The sequence below is a fragment of the Capricornis sumatraensis genome, chromosome 2 (assembly GCF_032405125.1).
Source record: "Capricornis sumatraensis isolate serow.1 chromosome 2, serow.2, whole genome shotgun sequence".
Taxonomy (NCBI): domain Eukaryota; kingdom Metazoa; phylum Chordata; class Mammalia; order Artiodactyla; family Bovidae; genus Capricornis; species Capricornis sumatraensis.
The window spans coordinates 179295723-179310558 of record NC_091070.1 but is presented as its reverse complement, the minus strand read 5'-3'; the positions used below and the strand labels follow the sequence as shown (position 1 = coordinate 179310558).

The following is a 14836-nucleotide window of genomic DNA, read 5'->3' as shown; positions in this document are numbered from 1 at the left end:
ATCAAAAGTACAATGAGGTATCACCTCACACCAGTCAAAATGGCCATCCCCCCAAAATCTACAAGCAATAAATGCTGGAGAGGGTGTGGAGAAAAGGGAACCCTCTTGCCCTGTTGGTGGGAATGTAAATTGATACAGCCACTATAGAGAGCAGTATGGAGGTTCTTTAAGAAACTGAAAATAGAACTACCATATGACCTAGCAATCACACTCCTGGGCATATTCCTGGAGGAAATAATAATTCAAAATGACGCGTGTGTCCCAATGTTCATCGCAGTACTGTTTACAATAGAATGGGCATGGAAACAACCTAAACGTCCAACACAGATGAACGGACATTCTGCATTTCTAATAAGCTCATAGGTTAGGCTGATGCTGCTAGTCCAGGGACCACACTTTGGGCAGCAAGCTGACAGGTTTGTCATGTTTTAGGTTTTGGGCAGATATTGAATTTCTGTTTCATCCTGGCTTGCAGAGGAGCTAGCACCCTTCCCTGAAAACAGTGGTTTACCCTGAAACAAGCCTGCACAAGTGTAGGCATGCATGGTGGGACTTAGAATCCTTAGGGATTCAAATACGGGGGAAGTTTAACTCAAACACCTTCAATCATGAGGTTCATTATTTTACACAACTGATGGAGCAGAGAGAGTAAAAAACAGGCTCTAGCCTTTTGCTACTACACCACCCCCATCATGGGTGGCATGCAGGCTCCTAGGAAGGGCGGGTCCCAGTTGCCTCTGCCCTACCACCGCAGCGTCCCCACCTGGCTGAAGCTCACCTCTGACGACATGAAGGAGCAGATCTACAAACTGGCCAAGAAGGGCCTGACTCCTTAGAGACTCTCATGGTGTTGCGCAAGTACATTTTGTGACAGGCAACAAAATCTTGAGAATTCTTAAGTCCAAAGGACTTGCTCCTGATCTCCCTGAAGATCTCTATCATTTAATTAAGAAAGCTGTTGCTGTTCGAAAGCATCTTGAGAGGAATAGAAAGGATAAAGATGCTAAATTCCATCTGATTCTGATTGAGAGCCGTATTCACAGGTTGTCTCCATACTACAAGACCAAACGACTCCTACCCCCCAATTGGAAATACGAGTCATCCACAGCCTCTGCCCTGGTTGCATAAATTTGTGTATTGTACTAAAGCAATAAAGTCATTGTTTAACAGAAAAAAAAAAAAAACAAAAAAACGAAACAGGCTCTAAGAGCAGTAGAGTCCATGACTCCATACCGTCATCAGGATCTAGGCTTTCTTTCCTCCATATTGCTATCCTCAGAACTGGAAAATGGCTATGACTGTCACAGGCATTAGGTTTTGATAAAACAATGCCCAGAAGCAGAGGGAGCCATCTCTAGGGTGTCTCTGTTTAGAACTCAGATACATTTCCCAGAAGCCCCAAGCAAATGTCTCGTGTTTCATTTCTTGGGTCTGTTCCCTAACACAGCGGTTTAGCCAGGGGAGTGAGACAACTGTGATCAGCTTAGCTTAATGAGGGTAATCGGGGTCCACTTGCTGGAACAGAGAGGCGGGGGTTAGAGTCCCCTGAATCACATGGATATGTGGAGGAGGGGATATCTGAAAGAAGTCCAGGTAGTGTCAGGAAGAGAAAGTGTGCTATGACCAGGGAGGGAGGGGCTAGGTACTGGGCTGGCAACCAACCAAGTGTCTACTCACACACACTTCCCAACAAAAGGCCTTCATTTCAAGAAGGGGAGTATCCCATCTCATCACAGGTGTGCAGCTTGGAAGTCTGGAGGGCCAAATGCTCTTTTTTCCTTCACTGGATTAGCCATTGCTGAAGGTGACCTTGAAAATGTTTGGTTTGATTTTAGGAAAATCATTTGAACTCAGTCTTTGACTGGGCAGCTGATTGCTGACGCTTAATTACAGCGTAGGATAGGAATAAATGTGTGACTACAAAATAAGTACCAGATTGACTATGTGGTTGGCTTTATTTGATTGAAACATTAAATGTTTTTCAGACTCATAAGTCTCATGAATAAGGTCATCTTTGTAGCTCATACACCTACACAGATAGAGGAAACTCTGGCGTCTAACACTTTGCTGATCCAGTTGTTGAAACATTAATGATTTTTGCTAGTATTCTGTGGTATATTTCTGTTTAGACAGTAGATACATTTTATAGTAAACAATGGAAAAACAACCAGACTTCTTGACAACATTCCTGGAAGAACTAGTGAACTGCCATTTTGGCATTCCAGTGAGCTGCCAAAAGCTACTTTTAAAGTGTTTCAGAAGTATTTTGAGAGAATTTATTCCTTGATACCAAGTCCTATAGTTAGATTACACATTCAGTGAACCTACAGCCTTCATTTATTTAACAATGCTACTAAAAAAATTAACAGGCAGGACAACATGGAGGGTAAAAACACAGACTCTGAAGTCTAATTGCCTGAGTTTAAATCTTAGTTAAGCAACTAGCTAGCTGTGTGACCTTAGGCATGTTGCTTAACCTCTTTATACTTCAGTTTCCTCATCTGTGAATTGAGGATAAGAAGAGTATCTATAGTTCTTGTCTGTTGTGAATATTAAATGAGCATATATAGCATAGAGCTTGGCCTTGAGTAAACAGTTTGTAACTATTAACACATTTGCATGTTTATTTATGCCTCCCTATGGGGCAGGCCATTTATCTCTAGTCCTCAAAACAATCCTGAAACATTTTGTAGTACTGCAAATACCAGTTCAGTTCAGTTCAGTCACTCAGTCGTGTCCAACTCTCTGAGACCCCATGAATTGCAGCACGCCAGGCCTCCCTGTCCATCACCATCTCCTAGAGTTCACTCAAACTCATGTCCATCGAGTTAGTGATGCCATCCAGCCATCTCATCCTCGGTCGTCCCCTTCTCCTCCTGCCCCCAATCCCTCCCAGCATCAGAGTCTTTTCCAATGAGTCAACTCTTTGCATGAGGTGGCCAAAGTACTGGAGTTTCATTTAGCATCATTCCTTCCAATGAACACCCAGGGCTGATCTCCTTTTGGATGGACTGGTTGGATCTCCTTGCAGTCCACGGGACTCTCAAGAGTCTTCTCCAACACCACAGTTCAAAAGCATCTATTCTTCAGTGCTCAGCTTTCTTTACAGTCCAAATCTCACATCCATACATGACCACTGGAAAAACCATAGCCTTGACTAGACGGACCTTTGTTGACAAAGTAATGTCTCTGCTTTTCAATATGCTATCTAGGTTGGTCATAACTTTCCTTCCAAGGAGTATGCGTCTTTTAATTTCATGGCTGCAGTCACCATCTGCAGTGATTTTGGAGCCCCAAAAAATAAAGTCTGACACTGTTTCCCCATCTATTTCCCATGAAGTGATGGGACCAGGTGCCATGATCTTTGTTTTCCGAAAGTTGAGCTTTAAGCCAACTTTTTCACTCTCCTCTTTCATTTCATCAAGAGGCTTTTGAGTTCCTCTTCACTTTCTGCCATAAGAGTGGTGTCATCTGCATATATGAGGTTATTGATATTTCTCCCGGCAATCTTGATTCCAGCTTGTGCTTCTTCCAGTCCAGCATTTCTCATGATGTACTCTGCATAGAAGTTAAATAAACAGGGTGACAATATACAGCCTTGACATACTCTTATTCTTATTGGGAACCAGTCTGTTGTTCCATGTCCAGTTCTAACTGTTGCTTCCTGACCTGCATACAGGTTTCTCAAGAGGCCTGTCAGGTGGTCTGGTATTCCCATCTCTTTCAGAATTTTCCACTGTTTATTGTGATCCACACAGTCAAAGGCTTTGGGATAGTCAATAAAGAAGAAATAAATATTTTTCTGGAACTCTCTTGCTTTTTCCATGATCCAGCAGATGTTGGCAATTTGATCGCTGGTTCCTCTGCCTTTTCTAAAACCAGCTTGAACATCTGGAAGTTCATGGTTCACGTATTGCTGAAGCCTGGCCTGGAGAATTTTGAGCATTACTTTACTAGCGTGTGATATGAGTGCAATTGTGTGGTAGTTTGAGCATTCTTTGGCATTGCATTTCTTTGGGATTGGAATGGTATGGACCTAACAGAAGCAGAAGATATCAAGAAGAGGTGGCAAGAATACACAGAAGAACTGTACAAAAAAGATCTTCATGACCAAGATAATCACGATGGTGTGATCACTCACCTAGAGCCAGATATCCTGGAATGTGAAGTCACGTGGGCCTTAGAAATCATCACTACGAACAAAGCTAGTGGAGGTGATGGAATTCCAGCTGAGCTATTTCAAATCCTGAAAGATGATGCTGTGAAAGTGCTGCACTAATATGCCAGCAAATTTGGAAAACTCAGCAGTGGCCACAGGACTGGAAAAGGTCAGTTTTCATTTCAGTCCCAAAGAAAGGCAATGCCAAAGAATGCTCAAACTACCCATAATTGCAAATACCAGTAGCTAACATTAATTTAGCACCTACTGTGATTATGCACCAGGCACTGTTTGGCGTACCAAGCAGGTATCATCTCACTGAAGCCTCACAATAACTCATAGGAACAATTTCCCCCATATTCTAGGTGAGGAAACAGATGTGAAACTGCTCAGAGAAATCAATTAGAAAAAAAAACATTTTGTGCTTTTTAGATGTGAAAAGCTGGCCCCAGGGAATGGCCAAGGAACATCATTAGAAAAGAGAGAGAGCTGAATTGCTCTATAAAAGGAAGTTGGAAAAAATCCAAATATCCAGGAATTGCCCAGGGAAGGACTTTGAAAGGACTGTAGTGAGCTATGATCTGCAATAGACTGAGGAGCTGAGGAACAATGAAGAAATCTGGCAGAAGGAAGATCCTCTGTGATAATAATGACTTGTGATTTTTAAGAGTAGAAATATTTAAAATCCAGCTTTAAGTAAGCTGCATGTATGCCAAGTCACTTCAGTCGTGTCCGACTCTGTGCAACTTTATGGACTATAGGCAGTGGAGTATGGACTCTGTCCATCAGGTTCTCCAGGCAGGAATATTAGAATGGGTTGCTGTGTCCTCCTCCAGGGGATCTTCCCAACCCAGGGATCAAACCTGTGTCTCTTTTTAAGTCTCCTGCATTAGCAGGTGTGTGTGTGTGTGTTTTTGTTAACCACTAGTACCACCTGGGAAACCCCTTTAAGTAACCCACTTAGTAATAATATAACCTTTCCATTATTGCTCTCTATTTGTTGTTGTTGGAATCTATTATCCGCTACTCTTAATATGTAATATTTAGAGGAAATTGAGGGGGAAGCAGACATTGTCCTGAAATATCAGCACGAAGTACAGAGGAAATGAAAATGAGTTAGAAAAGGAAAAGCACATCGAGAATTTGATTTTACACTAGACCATCTGAACAAGATGTGCCTAAGAGGATTATGCCCCACCCAGTAAACCGTGAAGGTACTGAGGAGCCGGTCTGTAAGAGTATCATCATCTGCAGGGTTGGGGCTTAAGAGGTTTCTACTTCAATACTGAGAAGTGTCCCAGAAGCCAGGTGACTTGGGGCTGTCCATTTGGCTGGGTTATTTGGAGGCACATACTATGTTGTAGCAAGAAGAGACTTCAGTTAAACGTACCTAGTCCAGAATCTTCCTTTGACAGATTTGGAAACTAAATCAGAGAAAAAAAGTGACTTGCCCAATTCAAAACAAAGAGAAACAGAGGAAAGACCAGGAGGACCAGATCTCCTGAGTGGGAGCCTGCGGGCAGTCCTTTCTGCTGCTGCATGTTTCATAAGAGAGGGCTCTGTGCTTTAAGGATGCTTTGGGAAAGTCCTAATGACTTAGAACTCTCCAGCAGGCTGATTGGCTTAGCATCTGGGAAATTCTGAATCACATCAGATGGAATGTTTTGTTTACTTCCTCCCCACAGTACTAAAAGGGAGAAAGCGGTTTTTTTCCTCCTTCAGCTAATTTGCTGGAAGCAGTAAATAATTTCCCAGTTCTTCTGGTCTCCTTTGCAACCAGTGTCTTCCTGTGGCCATCTACTTGCCAGTTTCTGAGAAGGATTATCATCTGGAATATTTTACTTCTTTTCAGAACTTAGCAAAGAAAAGCAAAAAGTTCTCTTCCTAACTCTTCTCTTGGTAAACCTGCCATGCCTACTACTAGTGGCAGATTTTAACACAGAAGTCCCACCTAGGGCAGTCAGTTCAGCCAGGAATGAATGTGCGTTCAGATTGTTCAGCCATGCTGTTAAACCAGGACTGTTAACAATCATCTAGTTCAATGTGTCAGAGGCCCTTTTTAACTCAAACTAAAGTCAACATGCAGTAAATTAAAATAAATAAATAAATAAATAAAACTAGAGTTTCCCCAGCTGAAGTTAAGGGTTGAGAACATTTTAATCTCCTCCTTGCACTGGAGTAGCAGTCACTGAGATAGGTCCCTAAAAAAGCAATTCAATAGCTATTACTAAACTTGTCCAACTTATTCACTTTACCCACAGTGACACTATGTTTCAGAGTGACCTTCCCAAAGTCCAGTGGTTAATGAATAGCATGCCTGGAATTGAACTCAGTCTATTGACTCTCCTGTAACTCACTTAAGTGGTAAATGCCCTTTTGACTTCTTTCTCACCTGGAACCTGGAAATAATATCTCCTGGGAAGCAGAGAGTGATGGGATAGGGCTGGATAGGCACTATGCCTCTGTGTCCTATGCACAGGGAAAATTCAGTGTGAGGAAGCTATGGTTGAACCTGACTGATCTAAACTTAATGCATACAAACATGCAAAGAAAGCACACAGAAATTTATTTAGTGTAATTCTCAAAAGAGACTTGAGATTTCCATGTCATCTACCATTTTCTCTTTACAAGGGTGCAAATATGGTCCCAGGATAGTTTGAAATGATGCATATAGAAAAGCATACTGCAGCAGTTTATGTTTTTGAAAAAATGTGATGGCAGGAGATATTTACCAGGCATGCAAGGGATCAGATGCTAAAACTCACACAGTGGGCTAGCTAGCTGCAGGACCTTAGGCCCACACTCCATCACACTGTCTCAGTCACCTCCCTCACAAGAGAGGAACAAGAGAGAAGTGAGATACTATACACTGAGCCCTTGGCACAGTGCCTGGTATAGTAAGATGCACTACTATTAATTATTATTATTACTATTTAACTAGCTTAGTAATAGCACTTCTTAGAATAGTCCCTTGGGGTTTATAGTTATCCAAGTCCTCATTTTCCAAAGGAAGGAACTGAAGTCTGGTGAGTTTAAATGCCTTGCCCGAAGTCACATAGTTAGGAAAGGGACAGAAAATAAGATATAAAACCAGGACCACCTGACTCCCAGTGTCCATTTGCTTTCTGCTACAGACTCCTGGTAAATTTTTATTTGGGTGTAATGTCATAGGGAGTGATGTTTTGGCCAGTGCGTAGTTATCTGACATATAATTTGGATACCCTCTTTTTCTTTTTGTGCTGGAAAACTTGAAACCAAATTTATTGCCCAAGTACAATCTGTCTAACTCTGAGAGAATGTCCCCTTCTATTTACATGGACTCTTGCTTTCTATTTTATTGGTTTTCAGTTTTAAACATACAGTGTTTCTCTTAGGTGTGTTTTTATGGGAACGGCCTAGGTTATCAGAAAAAGGTGAAATGCAAATTTAAATATTTGAGAGCTGTATTAGGCTGCAGGATATATAAAAAAGATAAACCTAAGTGTCCAGAATCTAGAAACTTCCAGTTAAAATTGAGGAAAATAACACACACACATATACATAAAGTGACAAGGCAGTAAGTAAACTCTAAATGAGACAGTTACGGACAGAAAATACAAAAGAAATCTGAAGAAGGGGAAATATTTCTAAATTGATGGGGGTGGGGGTTAACAAATCAGAAGGACTTTCTGAAATTCAGGCTCAGAGTTCTAGAACAAAGTGTCAGAGTGGAATCCCAAAGCAGGAAGACTCATGCTCCTCTGAGAAAGTTAAGTGAATCGTTTACTCAGTTATTCAACACACTTTATTTATCTCTCCTGTGCAAGTCTCTGGGTAATTGCCAGGCAGTGAGTTCAATACGTATGGTTTTTGCCCTTGTAGGATTTCAAGTCTAGTTTATCACAAAAAACTTTTTGGTTTCTACCGTGTTGTAAATTCTAGGAGAAAGCAAAAAGCAAGAGATGCCAGGTGGCACTAGTGGTAAAGACCCTGGCTGCCAATCCAGACAACTTACAAGATGCAGGTTCAGTCCCTGATCCGGGAAGATCCTCTGGAGGAGTGCAGGGCAACCCACTCTGGTATTCTTGCCTGGAGAATCCCATGGACGAAGGAGTGTAGTGGGTTATGGTCTATAGGGTCGCAAAGAGTTAGACACTACTGAAGTGGCTTAACACATGCAGTCCGACCTTTAAGTGTTCATCCATTTTCCAACCCATTTTATTAAAAGAGCAAATGTCATTTTAAGTATATCATTCTAAGTTGTTATGGCTTCAGTCAGGATCAACCCAGACCAGTCATTACGCTGAGTGAAAGAGTAAAAGTAGTCATCTTGATGTCTTCCTTTAATTAGGGAAAATGAATCATTCATCTGTAGCATGTTGGAACTTCACAAGCAACTATGCAAATCTTATGCTCAGCTGGCAAAGTATGTGCCTGCCATATAGGAGACCTCAGTTCGATTCCTGGGTCAGGAAGATCCACTGGAGAAGTGATAGGTCACCCACTCCAGTATTCCTAGGCTTCCCTGGTGGCTCAGCTGGTAAAGAATCTGCCTGCAATGTGGGAGACCTGGGTTCAGTCCCTGGGTTGGGAAGATCTCCTGGAGAAGGGAAAGGCTACCCACTCCAGTATTCTGGCCTAGAGATTTCCATGGACTGTATAATGGCAAAGAGTTGGACCTGACTGAAGTGACTCACTTTCATGTAAATCTTATCATTAGAAGGGTGCTAGAGGGATTGGGGGCAGGAGCAGAAGGGGACGACAGAGGATGAGATGGCTGGATGGCATCACTGACTGGATGGACGTGAGTCTGAGTGAACTCCGGGATTTGGTGATGGACAGGGAGGCCTGGCGCGCTGCGATTTATGGGGTCGCAAAGAGTCGGACACGTCTGAACGACTGAACTGAACTGAACTGAGGGTGATTTCTCTAGCAGTAAGCAACTGATCTCAGCACCCTTTGCCAGCAACTTTGCTATTTGAATCATGAGATCTTGTTAAATCAATGTGAATTAATGAACAATTGTTTTCTCTTGACACTATCAACTTTCTTAGGAGCTAATTCATACTTCATTCATCATATTAATTTCAGAGACATTGAAATAACAATTGAAAACTTGGAAAGAGGAAATTTTTTTTGAAAAAAACAGTAACTTTTTTTATATTTGCCTCCAAAATATTTTATTTTATCCAACAAGATAAAAAAGACACTTTTTCTGGGAGAAGAGTTCTTTCATTCATTTTTGGAGTAATGAGTATTTATTCTACTATGCAGCACAGTCTAATTCGGCAGAATGACACCCAGCTAAGAGAAGGGAGACCTCATTTATAGTCCCAGCCATGCCACTCAGTGAGGATCAGGTTCTCATTTGTGAGGTGGGGATGATAGTCACAAGATAATGTGAAAGCACAGTACAAAATAGGCAATTTTTTAAGAGTTTTTGTCTTGCTAGAATGCATCTACTCTTTCTCTAGTATCCAAAATCTCCTCTGGGAGGTAGCCATTCCTCTATATGACATGTGGCACAGACTTAACCAAGCAGAACGAAATGACAATGCTTATAAAAATAAAATGAATACAACATTTAGATCAGTGATGGATGAATTATCCAAGCTGGCTGAGTCAGAAATGGATTCTGGGAATTACGTGGGAGCTCCTGACAGTACTCTCTGTTCTCTTGAAGTTAAACCTGAGAGGATTTGCACCTGTAGCTACAGTCTCCAAACAGTGGAGCGTGAGAAGAACGTCCCCTCAGAAAATGGGGAATCGAGTGCTCAAGGTCATGGTGCCCTGATGGTGTGGTTCCAGTATGTCTGAAGGCAGTGCCATTCCTGAATTTTCACTTATGTGAACTGATAAGCCCCCAATTTTCACTAAAGTGGTATGAATCAGATTTTATCATTAATAAAAAAGAAGAGGAGATTTAAAAAATAAGCGCTGGTTAAACATATGATCCTTTCAGTTATTAAACCATTAAAAAGTAATGATTAATGGTAATAAATGCTACTAATCTGATAGTAAGGAAGGAATATGATAATACAAACTTTCTTATCTTAGTAGGAAGAATACAGATATTTTCAAACATTCAGAGCAGAGGAGGTAGTACAATCGTCCATTAGTATTCATGGGGGATTGGTTTCAGGACCTGCTGCAGATACCAAACTCTGTGGATACTCAAGTCCCATAGCTGGCCTTTCGTGTCCAGGGGTTCTGCATCTGTGAATTCAACCAACCATGGGTTGTAAATATAGTACTAAATGATCCTGCAGTTTGTTGAATCCAAGCATGTGGAACCTAAAGATAGGGAGGGCTGACAGTATTCTATGAGATTGAAAAAGATGTTATTTGAAAAAAAGAAAAGGAGAAAACACTACCATCATTAAAGACCAGAGTCTGTACCTTAGTGGCTTATTTTAAGTCTTTAAAGTTTTATTTTTGTATCATTTTCATTATATAGCATTAGGTTTTTTATTAATTAATTTTAGTTTTTCCAGCATTTTTAAGATATAGTTGACTTACACCTTGAGTATGTTTAAGGTGATGATTTGGTATACTTGTTTGTTTTGAAATGAGTGCAACATCAGGGTTAGTTAACACTTCTGCCATATTACATAATTAACAGTTTCTTTTTTGTGGTGACGACTGTTAAGATCTAATCTCTTAGCAACTTTCAAGTATAAAATATAGTTTTGTTAACTATAATCACCGTGTCTTACATTAGGTTGTCAGAACTTATTCATCTTATAACTGGAAGTTCAATAAGCTTTATTTTCAGATTGTCTTCTTTCACTTAGTGATGCACCTTTAAATTTCTTCCATGCCTTTTTGTGTCTTGGTAGTTTATTTCTTTTTAGTGATGAATGATATTACATTGTCTGCGTGCACCACAGTTTATTTTTCCATTCATCTACTGAGCAACACCTCAATTGCTTCCAGGTTTTGGCAATTATGATAAAGCTGCTGTCAATATCCATGTCCAGGTTTTTGTATGGGCATAAGTTTTCATTTGGTTTGGGTAAATACCAAGATGTGTGATTGCTGGGTTGTGTGGTAAGAATATATATATTTTTGTAGGAAACTGCCAAACTGTCTTTCAAAGTGGCTCTATCATTTTGCATTCCCACCAGCAATAAATGAGAGTCCCTGTTTCTCCTCATCCTTGTCAACATTTGGTATTGTGAGTGTTCTGGATTTGGGCTATTCTAATGCATGCATAGTGGTACCTCATTATTGTTTTAATTTGTGATTTCCTAATGACATATGATATTGAAAATATTTTTATACACCTACGGGCTTTCCCAGTGGTTCAGCTGGTAAAAAATCTTCCTGCAATGCAGGAGACTCAGGTTCAGTCCCTGGGTCGGTAAGATCTCTGGAGAAGGAAATGGCAACCCACTCCAGTATTCTTGCCTGGAGAATTCCATGGATAGAGGAGCCAGGCAGGCTATATAGTCCATGGGATTGCAAAGAGTAGACACGACTGTGTGACCAATTTTCATTTTCACTTGTCACCTATATATCTTCTTTGGTGAAGTGTTTGTTCATGTCTTTGGTCTTTCAATTGTGTTTTGCATTTTATTTTTCATCAGTGAGAGTTTTTATTTTATTTTATTTTTAATTGGAGAATAATTACAATAATCTGCCACACATCAACATGAATCAGCCATAGATATACATATGTCCCCTTCTCTTGAACCTCCCTTCCATCTCCCCCCCCCCCTACAGCCCACCCCTCTAGGTTGTCACAGAGCACCAGATTTGGTTTCCCTGCATCATACAGCAAATTCCCACTGGCTATCTATTTTATATATGGTAATGCACATGTTCCTCAAATCATCCCACCCTCTCCTTCCCCCACTGTGTCCAAAATTCTGTTCATGTTTGTGTCTTCTTTCCTGCCCTGCAAAATAGGTTCATCAATACCATCTTTCTAGATTCCATATATATGCTTTATTATACAATATTTGTTTTTCTCTTTCTGACTTACTTCACTCTGTATAGTAGGTTCTAGGTTCATCCACATTGAGCTTTAAAAGGCTTTTGTGGGTATATTTTGAATAACAGTTCTTTATCATATTATCTTTTGCACACATTTTCTACCAGTCTATGGCTTGTCTTCTCATTTTCTGGATACTATCTTTTGCAGAGGTTTTTAATTTTAATGAATTTCAGCTTGTCAGCTATTTCTTTCATGGATCATGCCTGTATGGTTATATGTAAAAAGTCACTGCCATACCCAAGGTCACCTAAAGACAATCTTTGCTTCACTGTATTTCCTTTGCTGCTTTGTCAAAGATAATTGACTGTATTTAAGTGATTCTATTTCTGGGCTCTCTATCTTCTTGAATGGTAGTATCAGTCATCTAATTTTGTTCTTGCCCTTAAACACTGTGCTATTCTGGGTTTTTTGCCCTTCCATAAACCTTAGAATCAGTTTCTAAATATCTACAAAGTAACTTGCTAGAATTTTTATTGAGATTGCATTGAATCTAAAGATCAAGTTGGGAAGAACTGGATTTTTCCTATTCATGTACATGGAATATCTCTCTAATTATTCTCTGATATCTTTATTAGAGTTCATAATTCCTCTCATATAGTTCTTGTACTAGTTCATTAGATTTATACCTATTTTATTTGTTGGAAATGATACTGTGTTTTCTTTCCACATTTTCAGTGCTAGCATAAAGGAAAGTGATTCATATTTGCGTATCGACTTTATATTCTCCAAACTCTCTATAATCACTTACTAGTTCCAGGAGATTTTTGCTCATTTTTTTCAGACTTTCTACAAAGATAATCACATCATCTGTGAACAAGGTTTCATTTCTTCCTTCACAGTCTGTATGCCTTTTATTTCCTTTCTTGCCTTATGTTTTTCCTACATCTATTGATATGATTGTGTGATTTTCCTTCTTTAGCCTGTTGATGTGATTGCATTAATTGATTTTTGAATGTTAAGCCAGACTATATACCTAGGATAAATCCCACTTGACCATGGTGTATAATTCCTTATATACATTGTTTTTTTTTTCGTTTTTATTTATATAATTTTTTAACATAAATGTATTTATTTTAATTGGAGGTTAATTACTTTATAATATTGTATTGGTTTTGCCATACATCAACATGATTCCACCATGGGTGTACACGTGTTCGCCATCCTGAACTCCCCTCCCTCCTCCCTCCCCATACCATCCCCCTGGGTCATCCCAGTGCACCAGCCCCAAGCATCCAGTATCATGCATCAAACCTGGACTGGTGATTCGTTTCATATATGATATTATACATGTTTCAATGCCATTCTCTCAAATCATCCCACCCTCTCCCTCTCCCAGAGTCCAAAAGACTGTTCTATACATCTGTGTCTCTTTTGCTGTCTTGCATACAGGGTTATTGTTACCATCTTTCTAAATTCCATATATATGTGTTAGTATACTGTATTGGTGTTTTTCTTTCTGGCTTACTTTACTCTGTATAATAGGCTCCAGTTTCATCCACCTGATTAGAACTGATTCAAATGTATTCTTTTTAATGGCTGAGTAATACTCCATTGTGTATATGTACCACAGCTTTCTTATCCATTCATCTGCTGATGGACATCTAGGTTGCTTCCATGTCCTGGCTATTGTAAACAGTGCTGCGATGAACATTGGGGTACACGTGTCTCTTTCAATTCTGGTTTCCTCAGTATGTATGCCCAGTAGTGGAATTGCTGAGTCATAAGGCAGTTCTATTTCCAGTTTTTTAATTCAATTTGCTAATATTTTGTTAACAATTTTTAAATCTATGTACATGAGAGATATTGATCTGCAGTTTTCTTTTTATGGAATGTTTTTGTCTGATTTTAGTAGTGGGGTAATTCTGATCTCATAGAATGAGTTAGAAAATATTCCCTATACTTCTCCATTCTGGAAAAAATTATAGATAATTGGTATAATTTCTTCCTTAAATGTTTGGTAGAATTCACCAGTGAATGAATCTGAACCTGATGCTTTGGAAGAGTATTAGTTTATTGACTAAAATTCCTTTATAGATATAAACCTGTCACATTTTCTATTTATTCTTTCATGGGTTTTTGCAAATTATGCCTTTCAAAGAATTGGTACATTCCATATAGATGATCAAATCTGTTGCTGTAATATTTTTTGTCATATTTTTGAAGACTTTAATTACATTAAAAGTAATGTCTCCATTTTTATTTTTGATATTAGCAATTTGTGTCATCTCTCTTTTTTTCTTAGTTAGCCTGGCTAGAGACTTACTGATTTTCAAGGAACCAGATCATTATTTTGCTAATAAATTATGATTTTTAATATTCTTAACTTTATATGTTAAATACCACTGATACCGATGCCTAAATTGTCATCATCCTAGAAACTTCCTAAAACTTTTTTATGATTTGAGGGCCCCAAATAATCACAAAGTTCATTCCTACATTCCTAAAATCCAGATATGAATCCCATGGACTAAACTTAGATTCATTTGGATGTTTTATATTCCTGGGTTATACAATTTGAGATATACCTTACAGTGTTAAGCATTTTCCTGAGGTAGTAATAATCAATAGACAAATATCGTGAAGGCAAGTTAAATATGAAGGATCTCCCCAGCTACTAGCCATAGTGTGAACATCCAACTAATTTTTTATTTTAGTAGCTTCCACACCTCTATCCACCTATCTGTCCATCCAATAATACA

At 39.4% G+C, this 14836-nt stretch overlaps 1 pseudogene; it reads left to right on the top strand.

The window, feature by feature from the left end:
• The first annotated feature begins 692 nt into the window (after window positions 1–692).
• Window positions 693–1128, top strand: LOC138072571 (small ribosomal subunit protein uS15-like; annotated as a pseudogene).
• Window positions 1129–14836: the final 13708 nt, after the last annotated feature.